Source organism: Carcharhinus amblyrhynchos, chromosome 3 (genome assembly GCF_965287045.1).
Source record: "Carcharhinus amblyrhynchos chromosome 3, sCarAmb.v2.hapA, whole genome shotgun sequence".
NCBI classification, from domain to species: Eukaryota; Metazoa; Chordata; class Chondrichthyes; order Carcharhiniformes; family Carcharhinidae; genus Carcharhinus; species Carcharhinus amblyrhynchos.
This window is the reverse complement of record NC_137326.1, coordinates 120,628,155-120,637,163: the sequence shown is the minus strand read 5'-3', so window position 1 is coordinate 120,637,163 and position 9,009 is coordinate 120,628,155. Positions and strand designations below refer to the sequence as shown.

General features: G+C 37.8%; 1 non-coding gene across 1 annotated transcript; it reads right to left on the bottom strand.

Moving 5' to 3' along the window:
- Positions 1 to 7,543: 7,543 nt before the first annotated feature.
- LOC145341670 (U2 spliceosomal RNA) lies at positions 7,544 to 7,735 on the bottom strand. The gene has a single exon (XR_013886429.1). It is a non-coding gene; the product is annotated as a U2 spliceosomal RNA (small nuclear RNA).
- Between the last annotated feature and the right edge of the window lie 1,274 nt (positions 7,736 to 9,009).

Below are 9,009 nucleotides of genomic sequence, written 5' to 3'. Positions count from 1 at the left end.
AGATCAGAATGAATGTATGAAAAGCACAAGAAAATACCACTTAATCCATCACCTTTTCCAGATTTGGTACAGTAACATATTATTAACTTCTCGTTCACTCTAAGTGTCAAAATAAAATGTAAAAATCTGTGGCATATTTAGGACAAATTGTGGGAATTCATTTCTGATCCCTTAAGGCAATCAAGCAAGTTTAAAGAGACAGCGCTAATTCCTGTGATCCAAGAATGTTGGATATCCCATAGCTTACCGTGATGAACTTGTGCATCTCCCTTTTGAAGGATTGCAGGAAATTCATTCTCGCCACATGTTTCCTGCAAAGAAATACTTCAAAATACTTCACCTGCACTTTTCTACTCATCCCCAAGTTACTCCATCCCTATCACGAATAGTCTATCCGACTGGACAGAATATATTTCCTTCATCATTTACCTTCAATTGTATTTCTTTTAAGCCTCTATTTCCCTAACAAAAATAGTTTCAAAACCTCAAACCTTTACAAATAAGTGAAAGCATGAAGGTAATCATCTTGAATGTGGTATAATACTGAAGAGTTTATCTGAAAAGTAAAACTATCTGAATATGTATATTACTCAAAATGATCCTTACAACTCTTTTTATCTCACCACATTATCTTTATTGCCTATACCCAGAGGCAGTCAGGTATGAAAACAACGTTCAAGCATTAGCAGTTACTGGCTTCTACATATCTAACCTGTTCTTTAGTCTGTGAGCTATTCCTTACCATGTGATAGAAATCTAAATAGGTGAAATTATTCTGCTGTCTTACTTTTGCACAGACCATTAAACTACTTTCAGAATCACACAGTTGAGATATTGATTGTCATTGCCTGGAGATTGCTTACAGTTAATTAATACTCATTAATTATAAATTGTCAGTTTCCCTATTTGAATGAGGAATTGTGTTTTGCCCTCAGGACTAATCATTCATATCATTGTGGTCTGTATTTGTATATATCAACCTTCATTAAAGAGGAGAAATGCAATGATATAAACACTTGATGAATAAGCTGTTGTAATCACTTTAATGTGACAGAGGTATGAGCTAAAAAGATTAGTAAGAACTGAACTTTCCCAGGTCTTCTAATATTTAGACACATTTTTCACATAGGTGTTGCCTGTTAATGTTGAAGGCTAGATATTAAAACATGACTGAGAAATAAATAAAGGGATTTGAAGAATACGTTTTTCAGAAGTAATAAATAGTACTGACCAAAATAGAAATGTTATTTTCATGCCCTATGAAAGTAAGGAATAATAGTGTTCCTTTCCCAGTGTTTAAATCTGCTCTTACTGAAAGAAAGGAGGAAGATTGGGTAGAATTGTGAGTCTTACAGTTTTTATATTATTATTATTATTGTTCACAAAAGGCAAAAGCTGGAAAAGTCAAGTGTATGAAAACAAACAAACAGACATCTTTTAAGTAGTGACATAAGATACCTAAGCTCCAGTGCACTACAGACTGCCAACTCACTGAGTTGCACTTCCTTGGCTGGGAGATCTTTGCTCTCTGTCAATGGAGGGTCAAAGCAGAGACTAGACAGCAGTGCAAGTGAAGAAATCAAAGAGGGAGTCAACCTCAGATTTTGCATTGCATTTGATAGAAGCCAGCTACATAGCAACATTGCCGAAGACTGAAAGCAGATATCTTCACCTTCAGGAATGGACAGTTTATTGATCGAAATCTTGTGGTCAATAGCCATGCCACCGACTGCATTTAAACATTCATTCTTGCCTTTTTTGTAGGCTGCAGTGGACACTTGCACCCCTGGGTGTAGTGTGGATCCATCAGCAAGATGAATGGCAAGGCCTCACGCCAAGGAGCAATTCTCAGTGTTCGCTGCTATTGGTACAGCAAGATCTAGGTTGTTGTATTTTGTCTTATTTTTTACCCAGACTCTTTACAGCATCTGGATAGAAATAATAGTAATCATATAAAGTATGTTTCTTTGACTTTCTGAAACTAGGTATTAACCCAGTATTGGGCTGACTCGAAGTCAAGATATAAGTCATCCAAGGAGTTAGCAATTTATTAAGCAGTTAAGTAATTGTTAGTTGAGGCTCCCAAAATATATTTTACTTTTAATGCTTGTAATGCAAAATAGAAAATGTTTGCCTGCCATTCCTTCGACTTTTCCGACATTTTATTTTGTTTATAATCTTTACCGTCTAAAAATTTTAAAAACGTGTAGGTTTGGTGGATCAGCCATGGTAAATGTGTGGGGTTACAAGGATAGAATCATAGAATCATAAAACCTAACAGTGCAGAAAGAGGCCCTTCGGCCCATCAAGTCTGCACCAACCATAATCCCACCCAGGCCCTACCCCCATATCTCTACACATTTACCTGCTAATCCCTCTAACCTACACATCCTAGGACACTAAGGGACAATTTTAGCATGGCCAATCAACCTAACCCACACATCTTTGGACTGTGGGAGGAAACCAGAGCACCTGGAGGAAACCCACACAGACACGAGGAGAATGTGCAAACTCCACACAGACTGTGACCCGAGCCGGAAATCGAACCCAGGTTTCTGGAGCTGTGAAGCAGCACTGCTAACCACAGTGCTACCGTGCTGCCCAAAATCAAAGTGGAGAATGTGGTGGGGTGGTGGTGGATAGAACGGGGTGGGGCCTGAGTAAGATGCTCTTTTGGAGAGTTGGTGCAGACTCAGTGGGCCAAATGGCCCCCTTTCACACTGTTGGGATTCTATGGGAATTGTTTTAATTAGGCCTGTACATGACAGTTTCAAAAATCCACATTTGAAGATCTCACTTGTAATTCTTGCTCCCACTTGTACGGTCTCAGCAATAGTCCTCCTTGCAGGTTTCAGTCTTGCCTCCTGAGCTGCCTTTCTCCTGGATTTCCAAGCACACTAAAACTTCACCTTTCAAGCTTGATTTCAGATCTGCAGGTATATCAAGCAGCACACCACTGTTTCAAAAGGGTACCTTTGCCCTTACAGCCCCCAGCATGGAGTCACCAACTTTTGGCTGTCTTTTCAGATTTTTAGAGTTTCTCTCAAGCCTGCTTCAGGTTCAGATAGAAAATTTGCCACGATCTAGTCCGAATGGCAGAACGGGCTTGAGAGACTGATTGACCTACATCTGCCCTCATTTCCTATCTTCCTGAGAGTACATCACCTGGTATTGAGATTTATAAATTGAAAATTACATGTCTTGTTTATTCTTCTATTCAAGCGTAAAATCTTAAACTTGTACTCAATAAACACTGATATTTCTCCCTTTCAACATCTGGTTTTGTATAATCCCCAAGTTTCTTTTATTAAAATCAATTTCTTTCCCAGGTTTTACGTCTCCAAATCAAATAAGTGATTCATACATGAAAGCAAGTAAAATTACCTGAAGTCATAATGACTTACTGCATTTTTTCAGTATAGTGCCTTCCACACACCAATCATCCTTCAAACTGACTTGCAGCGTGTGGAGCTTCTTTGCTAAGATTGTTAAAACTGTTGTCAATTGCATCATATAAGTCTACTGCTCTCCAACCTTCCACTTCAAAGAGAACCCAGGGCAGGTTCAAAAATCGTAGCGTGTATATATTATGCAAATATTCTACATCACTTTATTTCTGTGAAAATATTGGGTTGACTCTTGGAGGACAGTGTTCTGTGTTTTTTGTTTGTTTAAACACAGCCTAATTATAACATGTGATGTGAACAGTAGACTTCATATAAAGAATGAAGATGTTACAAAGGTAAGCAGTACTATTGCAGGACCATCCCTAACAATATGCATGATTGCCAATCTGTAATTTGCAGCGGAAATAAATTACACTTTTCATGTAAATAAATATCCCCAGAGACTTCACATTGAGGACTAAAACACCAAACCTGCATTCAGTAATTAGGAGGTGACCAAGAAGGGAGATTTAGATGGCAGTATCTACATCATTACATTCTTTGAATGAATAATCCACAACCAGAAATGCAGCAAAAGGTAAAGATGCATAGAAAAACATATATTCAGGAGGGGATTTAGGGCTGGAGGGGATTAAAGTGATAGAGTGTAGCATGAACACGGAGGAGATTTTTTTTGTGATGAGGGCTAGTAGGGTAAATAAGTGGGATTACGGGGGAAAGGGCCTGTGTGGGGCTCTGATCGGTGCAGATTTGATGGGCCAAATGGCCTCTTTCTGCACTGTAGAGACTCTATGATTCTAAATTGGGCATGAGAAACTATTGGTAAACTGCAGTGACGGCTGATGAATAAGTGGAACGTATTGCAGGATAGGCGAGATGCAGCAGAACTTCTCCACAACGTGAACTTTATGGAGTGTAGAGTGCCAGAAAGGAAAGCCTTAGAACAGGAGCCACGGCTAAACCAGACACAGATGTTGAACTGCGGGTCTATAAGCACAAAAGAAGATGCAAACGACTCGTGAAAGAGTATCATCGACTGTGGAGAAATGAATTGAAATCTCAGGATCCAAAGCAGGTCTACCACCGCAACTGACAGAAGAGGGTAGGGCAACCAGAGCTCCACGGAACCCAGGAAACACTGGATATAAAGAAAATGAATGAGCTGACATAGAGGTGGGGCGTTGTGAATCATGAGACCAGCATTAGGGAGCAGATCGCAATCAAGGAGTTGCTGTGCCAGAGAATGGAACAGGAGAAATCAAGAAAGTCTATTTGAAATCATAAGCTTAAATTTAAGTTATCATTCAACATTTGAAAGGAATAATGAGTATTGGTAAAAGTTATTTGACTACAGAGTATGTCACAGTAAAGTAGGATTAATCTGATTAAAGATGAAAGTAAATAGTCACATGTCACTGACTTTTCCAATCCAGGGGTCACTGACATACAAACAGGTACTCTGATTTCACCCCTCTCTATAGCCCGTTTAATGCACCCCGAGTTGTGCTCTGGTAAACTAACTCAACACAAACCTGTGCTTGAGCCTGGGTTGTTTACATCTGAATGCGTTGTTAACATATCGTGTAGTGCCTTTGGCGCATAACAAAAAATTTTTGAGAGCAAAATAGCCACGTAAGCTTACAGAAATCCATATCTGAATTTCGAACTGTCTTTCAAGACACGTAAAGATGAATATTTGGATTCCTTTTATCGGTTTTGTGCAGATCAGCTACATAGTTATTTCTGACGTTCAACACTTGCGGCCGGACACCAGAATGGACCAGTACCTGCCGTCTTCGGCAAAAACATGGGAGCCTGTGTTAGATTTACTGAGTTAGTTCTGGATCAGTCAGTCCTGGCCCAGCTGAGTGAACGAATCCAAAGTTTGAAAACTATCAGCACTCAGCCTTGATCAGAGATTTGTTTGCCATGTAAGTTTCCATCCAAAATTCTAATTAAAATTCTCAGACATAATTAGTGCCAGACTTGAGAGTCTTCAAACATGCTCATCAGTAAACAGCTCTCGCATGCTAATAAACAGACGCCACAGACCTTGGAATCTAGTTATTGCATGGGAGTCATTTGATTTGTTACTATCACTTAAATAAATGAAACAGATGCAGTTTGATAATACTGACAACAGAATTTTGTGTTTTTCTCGATGACAAGTAATCATTCATTACATTTCTCAATTTGGTATCAAGGGAGTTTTATTTCCCTTTCTCCTGCATTTAAAACAAAACATAAACTGGGATTTCATTCCCTATTTTTCAGGATGCAAGTCTGAAAATCAGCCTAACAATACATATTTTGCCTTGACTGTTTTATTGTGACTTATCCCTTTGTGTTATAAACTATAAATTAACCAGACATCAATATGATATGTAAATATGGGAGTAATGATTTCATGTGTGACAAGTGTGCTTTTGTGCACAGTGATAAGTGTACAGTGCTTTTATATCTACATTACATAGTGTTGTTTCACTATTTTCAAAAGAATCCCAATTCCATGTGCCCCATGTCTACTTACTGCTGAATTGTTCACTACTACATTTCATTCCTTTAACAACTAGTGGTTTCTCTGCACAATATTGTCAATTAATGGATTATGCAGTTTCTAAACTAACTAATATTAATTACAGCAATACTCGAGACACCACTTTTGATATTTTCTGTACAACCCTAATTTTGCATATAACTAAATCTGTGATTACAAGGCCCTAAAACTCAAAATAATTAGGACATTCACTCAAAAATGCTCATAAAATTGGCTGCCGTCGGTGGTGGTAGAGGCAAACTTGTTGGGGTCTTTTAAAAGACTTCTTGGCGCAACTTGTGGGCTGAAGGGCCTGTTTCTGCTGTAGTGTTCTATGTTCTATAAAGCAGAGCTTTCAGCAGTGCAATACTGAAAAATAAATTCATCTCTTTACACCTAATGTTTGAGAGATGGTTTTTATATTAGCCTGGAAATTACTGTTCATCAGTGTGAATATTTAACACATTTATATTAAAACAGAAGTGCTTCTGTAAAATAGCTTGTGCCTTTGTTCTAATAGTAAAAATTAAAAATGATATAACTACATTAAGTCTTTCTTTATAACATTACTTACAGTACAATGAAGTTAGACTTCCTTGTTTACTTTGGACATGAACCTTAACCCCAGATCTGTTTGAATGTAAAGGCTTTGAGTTTCTTTATATAATATCTGCACATCCTTTCCTTCAAAGCCTTTTTTACCAAACTGCTGCTTATCTGCTCCCATGCCCAGCTATCATCTCACATACGAGAGTAGGTACAACAAATAAAAGTAGAGAACAGTAGGAATATTCAGAAGTTCTGATGAAATATCATCAACTTGAAACCTCAATTCTGCTTCCATCTCCAAAGAAACTGCCTGACTCATTGAGTATTTCCAGCTTTTCCTCTTTTTAGATTTCCAGTATCTGCATAGTTTGCTGGAGTAAGTATTTAGTTTCTTAATAGTCCACTTTATGTTTGAAAAGTATATTTTCAATAAATTTTGAATGGTGATGGCATCTTCAGAATACTGGCTGAGAGGAATTACAGAACTAGGAAAACTGTCCTCTCTATAGTTGTGTGTGCCATTTGCAGTTAATTGATCTTTGTTGTAATTTCCATTTTTTAAGTCTTACTGCTACATTAAAATAGTTTTAAGTGTTTTTTTTTGTTTTTATTCTAATTCAATCAAATCAAGTCCAATTCAGAGTCTCAACAAGTTGAGACATTCCTGATCCAAGCTGACAAGACAGGGCTCTCACCTCTTCTTGGGCTTGATCTACATGATCCAAGGTGATTGGAGTAGGCATAGCTCCCCCTCCAAGGCTTGATCTCATTTGCATCTTAGCCAAAAGGCCAAGATATCGCTTTTAAAAATTGCTTCAAATGAAGCTAAAATGTAACCTAATGACTTCAACCAAGCACAGCCTGTTGATACTACACTTGATCTTAGCCAAAAGGCTGACAAGCAATTTAAGTGCTATTTCCTATTTTTTTTTAAACTTTATTCCAATCCAATCAAGTCAAATTAAACCCAATTCAGAGTCCCAACACGTTGGGACATTCCCGATCCAAGCTGACAAGACAGGGTTCTCACCTCCTGTCTTGGGCTTGATCTACATGATCCACGCTGACTGGAGTAGGTGTAGCTCCTCCTCCAGGGCTTGATCTTATTTGCATCTTAGCCAAATGGCCGAGATGCCGCTTTAAAAAATTGTTTCAAATGAAGCTGAAATGCAACCTAATGACTTCAACCAAGTGCAGCATGTCGATACTACACTTGATCTTAGCCAAAAGGCCGAGAAGCGATAGTGCTATTTCCTACTGGTGTTCAAGTCAACATAGCTTGCCTGCACACTGAACTTACAAACTGCCATTTGACTTCACCACAGTACAGCAGCACTGTATTGTGCACATTACCCTTCCATTGCAATGAATCCCCTGTGACATAAAATCATTGTACCTTGATCTTTAAAATTTTATAGAATTACACTACAAGGAGTAGGAGCAACAGGAGGCCATTTGGCCCATTTAATCAGATCTGCCATTCAATGAAATCATGCCTGATGGATTATATTATTAGCTTCTTTTCATTGATCATTAGAACAGTTTGGAATTAAGGTTCATTTAAAAAAAAAAGTACATGCCTTTTTGATAGACTGAAGGCCCAGATCTGATGGAAATGATATTAATTGGAGCTCTTGTCTGTTCACCATTTAGATTTTTCCTGCAATGATCAATGTGCCAAATGGCCTATTTCCTCTCCCATATCTTATGCTCTTACGATCAGGTGGAACAGGAAAACTTGTTCCGAGTTAAGGAACAAGGCCATTCAACTCAAAACACCTTGTGGAAACCCTTTTGTCCAAGGAATCAAGGTAAGACTAGGGTCGTATCTGTGAGAGGGAAGGGCAAGATTCTTTGTGATTGATTTGACAGCTTTATAACCAAAAGCTGCTTGATGTGAGTTTACATTGTTCAGTTCACCAGTCATTGTTTAAACCTTCATCGAAGATGGATTCCATGATTTGTCTGTGGTAAACTACCACATAAAGGATTGTGTTTTGAAGATTCAGTTTTATATTGGTTGTTGCATGGGAGAAGATTTCCTGTTTTGCACTTGCCACATTTATCAAGCTAAATGGTAAGTACTTGGGTAATTTGGATAAGTACTTGAAAGGAAAAGTTTTGCAGGACTGTGAGGGAAAAAACAGAGAAATAAGGTTAATTGGCTAATTGAACATAGTGGCTGAATAAAGTTCTTCTGTGTTGTATCATTCTATAGTTCTAAATTATTAAGCAAGTTGGTAACCCATGTATGACTCACATTAAATGTATACAATGAATACGTGTATCATAATTGTATTGAAGCATCTCAGAGTGCAACATGATCTATGTAGATTATTTAAATATCATTTAATGTAATAATCATTTTGAAATGTTTGTAATGTTCTTTTTATTGTATTTAAGCACCTCAGGATGATGGTTATTCTGTAATGTTCATTCAGATATTCTATAAATAACGTATATTTTTGCAAAAAGTTTGCTCTGGATCATTGGGAGTGATGGCTGATTTGCATGAGT